The sequence below is a fragment of the Amborella trichopoda genome, chromosome 13, assembly GCF_054954075.1.
Source record: "Amborella trichopoda isolate Santa Cruz 75 chromosome 13, AtrichopodaSantaCruz75HAP2 v2.0, whole genome shotgun sequence".
NCBI classification, from domain to species: Eukaryota; Viridiplantae; Streptophyta; class Magnoliopsida; order Amborellales; family Amborellaceae; genus Amborella; species Amborella trichopoda.
In genome coordinates this window covers 34,095,683-34,110,467 of record NC_142348.1, presented here as the reverse complement: position 1 = coordinate 34,110,467, position 14,785 = coordinate 34,095,683, and positions in this window count along the sequence as shown.

Below are 14,785 nucleotides of genomic sequence, written 5' to 3'. Positions count from 1 at the left end.
TGATAGAATTTTTTGTAATCCATGATCGAATTTTTTGTAATCCATGATCGAAATGTTTGTTTTTTTTTCTTGTAATCCATGATCGAATTTTTTGTTTTTTTTTTTTTTTTTATAACCCATGATAGAATTTTTTGTAATCCATGATCGAATGTTTTGTATTACATGATCGAAATGTTTGTTTTTTTTTTGCAATCCATGATCGAAATGTTTGTTTTTTTTTTTGTAATCCATGATTGAATTTTTTGTTTTTTGCTTTTTTTGTAACCCATGATAGAGTTTTTTGTAATCCATGATTGAATTTTTTGTAATCCATGATCGAATTGTTTTTTTCTTTTTTTGTAATCCACGATTGAATTTTTTGTTTTTTTTTTTTTGTTTTTTTTTGTAATCCATGATCGAATTTTATGTAATCCACGATCGAATTTTATGTAATCCATGATCGAATTTTATGTAATCCATGATCGAATTTTTTGTAATCCATGATTGAATTTTTTGAAAATTTGTGATTTTTTTTTTTTAATCCATGATCGAATTTTTTTTTGTAATCCATGATAGAATTTTTGGAAAATTTGTGATTTTTTTTTTTTTAATTCATGATCGAATTTTTTTTTGTAATCCATGATAGAATTTTTTGAAAATTAGTGATTTTTTTTTTTAATCCATGATCGATTTTTTTGAAAATTTGTTTTTTTTTTTTTTAATCCATATTATTCAAAGAGAAAATAAGAGAGATGATGATTCTGAGGCCACCCTATCCCAGCCATATTATTCACATATCGAGTCCCAACAGCAAAAGTGTAGGGATGAGCACGACAGTGCAGGTGAGCATGAAGGATGGACAATCTTCGGGGATTTTAGATTGGAAACACAACAAAACACTAACACTCAGGGATTTAGGAATAGTCAGACGCCTGCTAACATCGATGATTCGTTTTTAGATCGAATCAATGAATTGTTAAACGAATTCAATCAATAGCACCAGCGTGACTAAGAAGAACAATAACGTTGTCTATCATTTTATTTTTAGATCATATGTTACTAATTTTATGCTTTATTGTAGTCCATGTATGTTGATATACTTATTCCATGATAATTATATATTTATCCTTTTGTGTGATGTAAATTAAATGCTGAATGGCGGTTCATGCAGGGAAAGAACATATCAATATTCGCATATTCATTTAAAAACATGAAAATTCTTAATGGAGTACCCTCATTTCTTATTGAATTCCTAAAAAATAATATTTATAATGAATTTTAATAATTTTTTTGGATTTTTTTTAAGCTTTATTCTGACCGATTCACCCGATTCTCGATCCTGATCGCCGATTCGCCGATCCGGATCGATTTTTTGGAAGCCCGATCCGGGTCACTGATCCGTTTTTTAAACCATTGTTTAAAAAAACGTCGAGTCGAACCGGACTCGCCCGGTTCGACTCGGGAATCAATATGAACGGATCGAATCGGCGAAAAAGCGGAAATCGTCCGGTTCTAAAGAGAACCGGACGATTCTGTACAGTGACTCGCCGATTCATTGTACGGAATCGGCGAGTCCGTACAGTGAATCGGCGAGTCCCGCATGGAATTTTTTTTTTTTTTTTTTGTTGTAATCCATGATAGATTTTTTTGTAATACTTGATCGATTTTTTTGTAATCCATGATCGAATTGTTTTTGTTTTTTTGTAATCCATGATCGAATTTTTTTTTTTTTTTGTAACCCATGATAGAATTTTTTGTAATCCATGATCAAATTTTTTGTAATCCATGATCGAAATGTTTGTTTTTTTTTCTTGTAATCCATGATCGAATTTTTTGTTTTTTGTTTTTTTTTTTGTAACCCATGATAGAATTTTTTGTAATCCATGATCGAATGTTTTGTAATACATGATCGAAATGTTTGTTTTTTTTTTTGTAATCCATGATCGAAATGTTTGTTTTTTTTTGTAATCCATGATGGAATTTTTTGTTTTTTGCTTTTTTTGTAACCCATGATAGAGTTTTTTGTAATCCATGATTGAATTTTTTGTAATCCATGATCGAATTGTTTTTTTCTTTTTTTGTAATCCACGATTGAATTTTTTGTTTTTTTTTGTTTGTTTTTTTTGGTAATCCATGATCGAATTTTATGTAATCCATGATCGAATTTTATGTAATCCATGATCGAATTTTTTGTAATCCATGATTGAATTTTTTGAAAATTTGTGATTTTTTTTTTTTAATCCATGATCGAATTTTTTTTTGTAATCCATGATAGAATTTTTTGAAAATTTGTGATTTTTTTTTTTAATCCATGATCGAATTTTTTTTTGTAATCCATGATAGAATTTTTTGAAAATTTGTGATTTTTTTTTTTTAATCCATGATCTATTTTTTTTGAAAATTTGTTTTTTTTTTTTTTTAATCCATATTATTCAAAGAAAAAATGAGAGAGATGATGATTCTGAGGCCACCATATCCCAGCCATATTATTCACATATTGAGTCCCAACAGTAACAGTGTAGGGATGAGCACGACAGTACAGGTGAGCATGAAGGATGGACAATCTTCGGGGATTTTAGATTAGGAACACAACAAAACACTAACACTCAGGGATTTGAGAATAGTCAGACGCCTGCTAATATCGATGATTCGTTTTTAGATCGAATCAATGAATTGTTAAACAAATTCAATCAATGGCACCAGCGTGACCAAGAAGAACAATAACGTCGTCTATCATTTTATTTTTAGATCATATGTTACTAATTTTATGCTTTATTGTAGTCCATGTATGTTGATATACTTATTCCATGATAATAATATGTTTATCCTTTTGTGTGATGTAAATTAAATGCTGAATGGCGGTTCATGCAGAGAAAGAACATATCAATATTCGCATATTCATTCAAAAACATAAAAATTCTTAATGGAGTACCCTCATTTCTTATTGAATTCCTAAAAAACAATATTTATAATGAATTTTAATAATTTTTTCGGATTTTTTTTAAGCTTTATTCTGACTGATTCACCCGATTCCCGATCCGGCTCGTCGATTCGCAGGTCCGGATCGTCGATTCGCCGGTCCGGATCAGTTTTTTGGAAGCCCTATCCGGGTCACCGATCCTTTTTTTAAACCATTGGTTTTAACATTTTAACATATTTTTTTATAGGGAAAATATCATTCCAGAACTATTAATGGGATTTCCATTTGAAGGGCTATTATATTATTTTCATCTGACTCATTTATTTATTTAAAAAAATAAAAAAATTTATTCATTTAAAAAAAAAAGATTTCTATTGTATGTAAGTAGGATCCTGATCTAAAGTCCGGATTTCTTGCTCTATTCAGATCCCCATATAAACCCAAACATGAGATTCAAAATTCGGATCTGAATATCTAGAATCCTTTCTGAAGTCGGATCGGATCTGATGTATATCATTTGGATCCGGATTTAAATCTGACCGGATCCGATCCTGATCTGCCTCACCCCTATACGTTAGTAGTTTAACCTGGAGAGGACTCAACGAACTAGCAAAAGCACCCCGCTTCATGTTTGCAAGTAATCATCATCATTTATTCATGATTACAACTAAGGAACAAATTATTCTAAATTACTAATGAGGAAGTAAGTATTAGGGGTATTTTTATTATTTTGCGCCAAATGGCTTGTGTATATCATTATAAAAAATAAATAAATTCCTTGTACATATCAAATAATAAAAATACTCATAATTATTCCTCATTGAGAACCATGAACTATTGTATTCCTTATTTGTAATCCTGAACAACCAAGGGTACTTTTGTCCTTGTATATATCAAATAATATAAATACTCCTAATTATTCCTCATTGAGAACCATGAACTATTGTATTCCTTATTTGTAATCCTGAACATCAATGTTATTTTTGTCATTTTATTAGGCCTCTAAAGGTCAAATTACTGAAATTTTCCTAATGGTTCATCTTCTTAATCTTGAAAAAATACAATTTGGATTTATTTTTTTTTTAAATATTTAACAACTTATCCATACTTTTTTTTATCTCATTTCAAATTATCCACCATCCTTTTGATCAAATTTCAAAAGGATATTTTGATGATATTTTTTTAGATGATCAAGCTTTTATTGTTATGTGTGTTGATATATCTATATCGTAAGTTATGCCAATGGATTTATGCAACGAGAGATATGGGTGTGGTAGTTGCTTAACGCAACAAGAGCAAAGGAACAGATGCCAAGCGTTAAAGAGAACATATTAATTGAAAAATAATATATTATATTAGTATGAGGGAGGGCTAACTAACGTGAAAATAACTAGTAGATTGACAAGTGGGTTTCTAATGATAATAAGATTACATCAAGGGTAAGTATTGCACCTATATACCTTTATTTTAATTATAAATGAGTTTATTGGACATCTACAAGATGAGGTCCCATGATATATGTTGTTTGCAAATAACACAGTTTTGATTTTGATTGATGGGACTAGAGACAATATAAATGCAAAGAACTTTGGAGGGATACTTTAGAAGCTAAAGGTATGTTTGGTTCACGCGTAAATATTCCACATGAAATATTTACATATGTAAATTGCATTTGATATATTTGGTTAATGTAAATGCCTATGCAAATAAAATACCATGGTAAAAACTTCTACCATGAAATAGTCTAATTCATGGTAAAATAAAACCACACCTACTGAGGTGGGGAAACATTCCCGTGTAGTTGTTTTCACATGCGGACCCACTATTCACTATTTACAATATAATATTTTATTTATATATATATTATATATTTAATATATAAATTATATATTAATAATAATTAATATGTAACATATAAATAATATTTTATATGATTATATGCATATAGAATTAAGAATCACTTGTATATATATATTTAACATAATATAATATATATATATATATAAAATGTATTATTTATTTATTGTATTGATGTATATTTGTATTATATAACATATAATATAATATATAATATAATGTGTGACATTTATATATAATATGTAATATAAATATGTATATATATGTTATAATGTATATTATATATCATATATTTATAATTTATATATTAATTATAAATATATAATATATGTAATATAATAATATAAATATAAATATATTTATAAAATATATAATAATACAAATAATATATATATATATATTATATGTATTATATAATATTTATATATATTTATATTATATATTATATATTGTACATATAATATTGGTCGACCCTAGCTTTTGAATGAAGAAAAACCCTTTTTTAAAACCGCGGTGCTTTTTAGAATAGAGAGAAGAAAAAGAATGTGCCACTCCCCCCCCCCCCCCCCCCCCCCCCCTCCTTCCCTTTTAGGGTTCATGCACATGCATGCGTGAGGGTGACTCCAATGCCCGGTAGGATAAGGGTATGGCAGTGTGATGTATGCAGTTCGAACCAACAAAGCAAGTGGTGTGAGGTAAGTTGGTTGAGCCTGGGTTGGGTTGACCCCCTCTCGAACAACCGCGTGACCTCGCGTGAGTCGCTTCGCGGATAGGTATGTCCAACTGTTAGATGATTTTAATGCGATGAAGACATGGACTCGAGCATCTACCTCACCGCGGGTTGAGTTTGTTGGATAGGCTCGGGCTGTTGCCCTCTTAGATCAATAACGAAAGCCCTCTAGCTATCGAGCAACGTGGTTTGGACACAGGCCCTTCTCAAAACTTAACACTTCACCTCGACTCTATTGGAATTCAAATGAAAATGCTCCTCTTTAGTGGGATTTGTGAGTGAGTGGCTCTGGAATTTAGGATAGGGTGGTTGAAGGGACGATAAAAAGAAGGAAGGAAGGAGTGTGCTTTTTACAACTTGAGCAATATGAAATCTGGTGGTTAGAGTAGTGAAAGGGTCATAACTCTAGATAAACCTAACTCAGGATGGCCTCACCCGAGTGACGGAGTGCAAGAGAATCAATATCTCTTGCGACTCGTCTCTATTGTATAGAATGAAGGTTAGAGTAGCAATCAGAGAGTTAGAATCCTAAAGCGTTATCTCAGGACAACCCCAAGTTGAGTGCTCAAGAAATGAGAGAAGAAACCGACAAAGAGATAGACAAGGCCGTTAGACAAGCGGGTGTGTCTAGGCTAGAGGCATGTCCGGATGTGTAGAGTTTGGGGCGTCTCTGGGTTAGGGGCATGCCTGGGTGCATAATGGACTTGGGGTGTGTTCTACCCTAGGTGCACATCCATGATTCCCTATGCATGCACATGAGAGAGAAGGGTTAGGCTTGGGTCAACACTATAGTCTAAGGTTTAGGTGTATGGTGTATGATGTAGAGATAGAACTATGGTGTATGGTGTAGGGAAGAGCTATGGTGTATGGTGTAGGGTTTAAGGAAGGGACAATGGTGTATGATGTAGGGAAGGGACCATGGGGTATGGTGTAGAGAAGGGGTAAGGACTATGGTGTATGGTGTAGGGAAGGGGTATTTCCTCTCTTTACCAAATGTTTCTCTCTCCTCTCCACTTGATCTTGAACTTGAAAGTAAAGCAAAAAAATAAGCTAAGAATTTACTTTAAAATTCTCAGGTGTCCTCAAAATGATCAAGCTCAATTACAAGTGACTTGGGTTTCTTTATATAGTGCAACTACAAAATAAGGGTGAAATGCTCAAAAGTACCTAAAATTGTCAAAAAATACGCAATTAATCAATTAAAATAATAATCCCATTTTTGACCAAATGATCAAAATACCCCTAAGTACTTTTCAACAAATAATAAAACCATCCCTCCACGAGGGACCTCTTGCCATTGCTAGACTTCAGGAGCTTTTTCGGATGCTTGTGGTGGTAATTCGGGTAATCAATCATCGTAGATGCTTGAATGATACATGTTTCGATACCCTTTGATCGTCTTGAAACATATTTTTTAGGAAGAACAAAAAATCCGGTCAAATCCATAAACTTTGCAATTCTTCGACCAGCAATCCGAGGCAATCTATAATGTTCTGAGAAAGATGGGCTAAAAAGTGAATGCCCAATTCACTTCTCGGGTAAACTCTCTCTATCTCTCTCTCTCTTAAATGCTCACAACCCTGGACCTGCACCTAGGCGCGAGCCTGTCAAATCCATCCTCATTTCCCTCTCTTGTTCATCACAAACACCTTGACCCCCGCCTAAATGTAGGCCCGTCAAACCATTCCCCATCTCTCTGTCTGTCTTGATTGATTTCAAGTTCCTGGACCCGCGCTTAGGAGTGGGTTCGTCAAACCAATCGCCATCTCTCTCTCTCTATCTTGATTGCAAGTTCTTGGAGCCGCACTTAGGCACGGGTTTGTCAATCCAATCCCCATCTCTCTCTCTCTCTTGATTGCAAGTTCCTGTACCCATGCCTAAGAGAGGGTTTGTCAATCAAATCCCCATCTCTCTCTCTCTCTCTGTCTCTCTCTCTCGATTGATTGCAATTTTCTGGACCTGCGCCTAGGCGTGGGTCCTTCAAAAGCCATCTCATCTCTCTCTCTCTCTCTTGTTCACTAAAACACCCCTCTGCCCACGCCTAAGCGTAGGCCTGTCCATTAACAATCTCATCTCTCTCATTAGTCGGGTATCCCGAGCACGTGCCTAGGCATGTGCCCATCCATCCACTTTTGTCTTATCTCGTCCCCTCTCACTTGTTAAGTAACCCAGACCTGCGCCTAGATGCGAGCTCATCCTTTTTCCATCTCTTTTACTCCCTCAACCACTCACAAACTCTCATCTCTCATTTGAAAGTTCGGGCCCGCATTTAACGCGAGCACCATCTCTTTTACCATCATTTTCTCTTATCCCCCTCTCCTATACACTTAAACACATGGACCCATGTCCAAAAGTGTATCTCCTCTCACTCTTCACAATCTCTTCACGGAACCACACAAGCTCATGGTTTAACCATGAACTTAGCACACATTAGTGGACAATAAAACATGGTGGACAAATGGGCTATGCTCCTTGTTCCACCTACACACACTAGCCCCTCAGCGGGCAACCTTTGGCTACATGAAGCCCAAAACCTTGAGCTCATTAGCCCTCTTCCCAAAACCTCTCAGTTCATGTCATGAACCGGTCAATCCAGTATAACCCTGGCTTCAGCACGATAAGCTTTGAGGGACCTTAAAGACGATTCTTATCATCTAATGAACCTAACCCCCAACGAAGTCATACACCTGACCCCCAATGACTCACAAAAACATGGGAGTCTTGACCACCCTGTCATAAACCCTTGTCCACTTGGGCTTCAGTTCAACACTCCATTATTCTCATGGAGCATATCCCACCTATTAAATCCCCGTGAGATCCCATGAGTAATGTCTTGCTCAAGCAATCACAAAAACCTGCGATAGTCTATCGTCCCCAGTGAGCCACCACTTCCAATGGACTATTAGCTCCAATGGTCCATCACCCCAAGGGACCATCAACACTAGTGGCTGTGCACCCAAAACGTTTGTCACTCAATTGGTTTACAATCCTCAGTTATGAGAAACCATCCCATTGGTGTGTTATAAGGCCATCCACCAAGACTTAGTGAAGGCAATTTTAAGGTCGTGCCTTCGAGACCATAAGGTTGGTGTGTTTTAAGGTCATCCACCAAGACTCAGTGAAGAAAATTTTAAGGTCGTGCCTTCGAGACCATAAGGTTGGTGTGTTTTAAGGTCATCGACAAGACCTGGTGAAGGCAAGTTTTAGGTCACGCCTCCAAGACTGTAATGTTGGTGTGTTTTAAGGTCATCCATCGAGACCTAGTGAAGGCAAGTTTAAGGTCGCGTTTTTTAGAACATACGTGATGCAGTTTAACGTCATGCCACCGAGACATGTGTTATAGTATAGGGTCGTAAAACTTGGACCGTTGCCACGTAGTTTAAGGTCGTGTGGCTATGACCAAAGTCTATGAATAATACTTTTTTCAAGTATCTCCCATTGATTGGGGGCATGGCTTCTTCACCTTCAGTATTGACTAGCATATTGGCTCCATTAGGAAAAGCCTTTTTCACCACAAATGGCCCTTCCCATTTTGGTTCGAACTTCCCATTCGTTCGACCATGCGTAATGATTGATCTTCTTATTGCCAGGACCAATTCTTCTTTCGCAAATGACCATATCCTTATTGATTTATCAAAGGCCCGCTGCATACGACTTCGATGAATCTCAAGGCTTTGTTGCACTTTCAGTGTCTTTTCATTGAGCACATCTAGCTCTTGACAACGAAGAGCGGCTTCTTCTTCATTTATCATCCCATAATGAAGGGCTATCCTGAGAGAAGTTAACTTAATCTCCAAAGATAACACGACCTCAACCCCATATACCAGAGAGTAGGGTGTCAACAGGTTTGGCCGTCGAGCCGTAATGTGATAGGCTCATAGGGCTTCAGAAAGCCTCTCATGCCAATCTCTCTTTGTGTCAGAAAGCATCACAAAGGGTTTTGTTAAAAGCTTTGGCCAGACCATTAGCTCTTGGGTGGTACACTGAGCAAAAGTCTTAGAAGCCATTGTCGGGTGGAGGGGTTCAGGATCTTACTGAATGAAGCTCGAATGAATCTGGCACACTGGGCAGTTCTTTGTAAACATAAGGGAATCGACATTCATGGTAGGCCAATAATAGCCTATCTTGATGATCATATCATACAACTTAATAGGACCAGATTGATGCATTCCATAAACTCCGACATGAGCTTCCTTGAGTACGTGGTTTGCCTCTTTCTGATCAATGCACCTAAGCAACTTATCATTGTAAGAGATTCGAAACAAGATACCGTCACACTACACATGTTGTGTGGCTGACCTTTAGATCTTGTTGCATTCAATAGGGCTTTCAGGAAGCCAGTTATGCTATAAATACTCATTTATAGGGATACATCAATCTGTTACTGGCTCCACTTTTGCACACATGTAATCTCGAGATTCTGACTCTTCATCGTCTCCTTTTTCTTCCTCTACAATCACAAGAGGTTTCTGAGAGCTGCTCAAGGCTTGCATGGCCCTTTTAGCTGCAATTAGTGCCCCGAATGGATATTGTCCATTTTTTTGACAAAATCAATGCATCTCCATTCAACTACCCATACTGGTGTGGGCTCTTTCAATGGGATTTTAATAGTTGCACCCAGCTTGGCGAGCATGTCGACTTGTGCATTAAGCCTTCACGATACATGTTCAAGACCAACTTCTTTGAATTCTAACATCAAGAATTTGGCAGTGTTGAAGTAAGGATTGAGGTTATCTTTCCTTACATCATACACCCTTGGAGTTGCCTGATGATTAGTTATGAATCTCCATAAATGGTCAAGCATTTCAAGTTCATATGGGAAGATATTTTCAAGCTTATGATGGGAGCTTGATATTCTGCTTCGTTATGCGATTCTTATCTCTAGGAGAGAGAATGATAGTGGGACAATGCCATCACAAGGGGTGGATAACACTATTCTGAAACCACCTTTTTCAGATTGAAATGCCCCGTCAAAATGTATTTTTCGATCACATTAAACTTCAACATGAATACTTCTTCATCGGAAGATCATCAGTCAAGGGGGAATCAACTGGGACAGGATGGGCAGCCAAGAAATCTACAAGGGCTTGGCCTTTGACAAGTTTTTGTGGTACATATGTAATGTCAAACTCCATGAGGAATAGTGACCATTTCGCAAGTCGACTCAATAGACACAGGCGAGACAAGAGAAATTTAATGGGGTAAGCTCGAGAGATGAGCTGAACTGGATGTGCGAGAAAATAGTGTCTAAGCTTTTGTGCTGTAAATATCAGGGCTAAACACATCTTCGACTCAGATAGAATAAAGCCATCTCTTTCCCTTCATCATTGTTTTGAGCCAGGAAGGCACCAAGTGACTCATCCAATGCAGTCACATATAAGATGAGGGGTTTCCCTGGAATTGGTGCAGAGAGAACATGGCGTTTCAGAAGATAATCCTTGATGTCTTCAAAAGCTATTTAACATGTTTCGTCTCATTCGAAAGGTAAGTCTTTCTTCAATAGACGGGAAAAAGGTTTATACCACCTTGAAATGTTAGAGATGAATCTCTGGATATAGGCAATCTTGCCTTGAAGAGATATGAGACTTCACTACGAGATCATCTACGTAGCATTCCACTTCTTCATGCAACATGTCTTCAAAGACAGTGGTCATAGCCCTTTGGTAGGTGGCTCCGGCATTTTTGAGACCAAAAGGCATTACCGTATAACAGAAAATTCCTTTAGGAGCCAGGAAAGTAGTAGACTTTTCGTCTTCTGTTGTCATCCTTATCTGGACCATCCATAAAGGAAAAAGCCTGACAATTGGTTGTTGAGTTAATCAACAGTTTAGTGAAAGGGAAGAGGGAAGTCATCCTTAGGACAAGCAGCATTCAAGTCACGAAAGTCAATACAAACCCTTATTCGTCCATTCTTCTTTTTAACTGGCACAACATTAGCCAGCCACTTCCGGTATTTGACTTCTCTTATGAAATTTGTTGTCTTAAGCCTGTTCACCTCTTCTTCAATTTGGATTCCAAGTTAGCTTAGAATCTCCTCGATTTTTGCTTGACGGGCTTAAAGGACGGGTCAATTCCCAACCTGTGAAATGCACCCTATGGGTCAAGACCAGGCGTCTCTTGATAGTGCCAGGCAAAGACATCTCAATTGGCTCGTAAGAATTCAGTATACTCCTTCTTCTTTTCGTGGGGCATAATGGTCGAGATAAAAGTGGGTCTTGTGCAAGGTTTATCACCCAAGTTCACTTCTTCTAAGTCATTACTTATGGCTTGACCACCATCCTCCAGGACCTCTAGTGCTTCCTCTACTTCCTCCTCATTAAGGGGTATAATTTCATAAGTCTCTTCATGCATTTCAAGCACTTCAAATTCTCGCGTCATGGATAACGATTCTTCTTTTGTCTCTTTAATTCCTGAATCCTTAGGTTCTTGAGAAGTCTAAGCAACTTCTACTTCTTCTTAAGACTCATGGGGAGTGACCTCTGCAGAAATGGGTTCAAGGGGAGATAGTAACGGTTCTTGCAATATCGTCACATGAGAGCTTTGGTTAGTGAAGAATGGCCATGGAGGTAAACTAACATGCCCCAGATAACCAAGGCCTTGCTTTTGAGTATGCTGAGATGCGGTCTCGATAACTGCAAAGGGTGCTAGCATCCTTTTTCCATCATTTAGCCCTTGGTTTTTGAATGGATTGTAGTCCATTTTCTTCATAATTTAATGAGATTTAGAGCTATATAAATCCCATTTTCGCATTATTGAAGTATCCATGGTTGGGTGACTCTAGGGACTCTCTTAGACACCCGTGCCTCGAGTTTCTGGAGTGAAACTAGGTAGAGGTGCACAAGCAAGTTTGGAGGCATCATTTCCTTCATCTTAGCTTTCCCTTTTCTTATGATTTCAACTTGATTGAGCAATTCTTGCACTTGCTCTTTCAATTAAGCAATAGTCGCTTATCTTTGAGCTTCATATCGCTATTCAGGATGCCGATGAAGTCATTGGAAGGATGAGAAGAAGGACTTCTCATCACATTTTGATGGGCAACTCGAGTTCCATAACAGGGGTTGGGAAACACAAGATCTTTTGGGAATCATGCATGTGACTGGCTTGATATGTGAGGCAAACACTATCCTTCTCCCTTTCAGGGATTGGGATATATAAGACCTCAAGTATTTGCAAGACTTTGGGGTGAGCTTACGAGTAAAGAGGTGAAGAAGTGAGGTAAGCATTACCTTCCTCCCTTTTGGGGACTGAGATATGCAAAACCTCGAGAATTTGCAAGACCTTGGGGTGAGCTTGCAAGTAAATAGGTGAAGAAGCGAGGTATGCATTATCTTCCTCCCTTTCGGGGACTGAGATGTACAAGACCTCGGGAATTTGAAAGACTTTGGGGTGAGCATGCTGGTAAAGAGGTGAAGAAGCGAGATAAGCATTACCTTCCTCCTTTTGGGGACTGGGACATGCAAAACCTCGAGAATTTGCGAGACTTTGAGATGGTCTTGTCAAAGAAGGGTGAACATTGTCCTTCTCAATGTGCAAGACCTTTGGTATTGATAATACCTTATACTGAGTTTGGGTGTAGCTGACCTGGGGAGTAAAGTAAGAATCATTCTCCTCTCTTAGAGAGACTGTAATGTGCAAGATGTTTTGATCAGCTTTTTGGTCTATTTCAGCCTGACGTGCTGCCTCAGCTTCTAAGAAGGGAATGAGGACATGCAACACCTTCATGTCACCATGAGTATAAGTGATTGTAGGTGCTAGGGGGCTTGAATCAGTGGTTTCCCTCTTAACTTGCTCAATCTGAGCTACCAATGGAATGGGTTCTTATAGGGATGGAGTCCAGGATGAAGCTTCTTCTTTATGACTTTGGTACATCACTTCTTTGAGGAAGTGGTAATTTCTATCAATGGGCATCAAAGGGATTATTTTCCATCTCTTTTTTTCTTGAAACATGTGCTTAAGTGACCCTTCCATATCTTCCAATCTTCATGAGAGGTTTGGGCAGTCTGTCTCAAGATTGGCCTCGTAATGGCTTTCATACGCAATATTAGCTCTCGAGGGCGCATTGGGTCTGTGAAATAGTATTTCGCATCGGCATAATGCTGCTCAGCAATAGTAAATGGTATCTTGTCAACATAGACTGTGTGTTTCCTTCCATCCCGGCAATATTTGAAGCATTGATGAAGTGTGGATGGAACCACCCCATCGACATGTAACTAGGGATGACCCAGAAGAATATTATAAGAAGTACCTGTATCAATGACATGAAGCATAGTGGAAGTATTCAAGTCCCCAATCTTGAGCTTAAGGTGAATGACAACAGCTGGTTCTTGCCTGACTGATTAAATCCTTGAACAATTAAGTTTGTGGGCTTGAGTTGTTCGACACCTATCTTGATTCGTGTGAGAATCCTCTTAAGCATGAGATTCACTGCTGATCCCCCATCCAACATAATCTGATTGATTTGACAGGCATGTAGCTTGCTAGTTACGAAGAGAGGCCGATTGTGAAACCTCTCACCCAACTGAAGGTCATTATCAGAAAATGTGATAGCCATGCGACTGTTAAGGATTACAAGGTCTACCTTGACTCGTTTGATCTCAATCTCATACACTTCAGGCCGAGAGAGATCTTGTGTCAGAGCCATATGAAAGTCTTTTGACAACATGAGAGCATCATAAACACTCAAGAGTGGTTAGGTGCCTCGATCTCGCCCTCCGGCTCGTGATGACCTGGTGGCAGAGTTCCGGGTTCGCGATGAGCTCAGGACCAGATATCGCTCTCTAGGGAATTGCGTAAAAAGGACGGGGGGAGGGTACCAACCGGTGAGAGAGGAATTATGGGTCGTGAGACGGGACTTATCTCACGTGGGTCCATGACACACTCGAGTTGCTTGCATGAGCGCCCTCTTAGATCATGTGGAATGCCCCCCCAGGCCTGAGGCCGGTTCTGCTTCAACTCCCTTGACTCGTTTCTCGGCATTACTGCACACGTATACACATAAGATGTCCATACAAAGGGGTCTTAAGACCCTGACTTGTCGAAAATGGGATAAAATAAAATGAAATGAACTAAAATAAAATAAAAGAGGTAAATAAAATAAAATAAAATAAGGTAAAGTAAAATAACATAAATGAGATACATAAAATAAAAATAAAGTAAGATAAGGTAAAGTGAAATAAAATAAATGAAGTAAAATAAATAAAATAAAATAAGATAAAGGAAAATAAAATAAAATATGTAAATAAAATAAAATGAAATAAAGTAAAGTAAAATAAAATAAATGAAGTAAATAAAATGAGGTA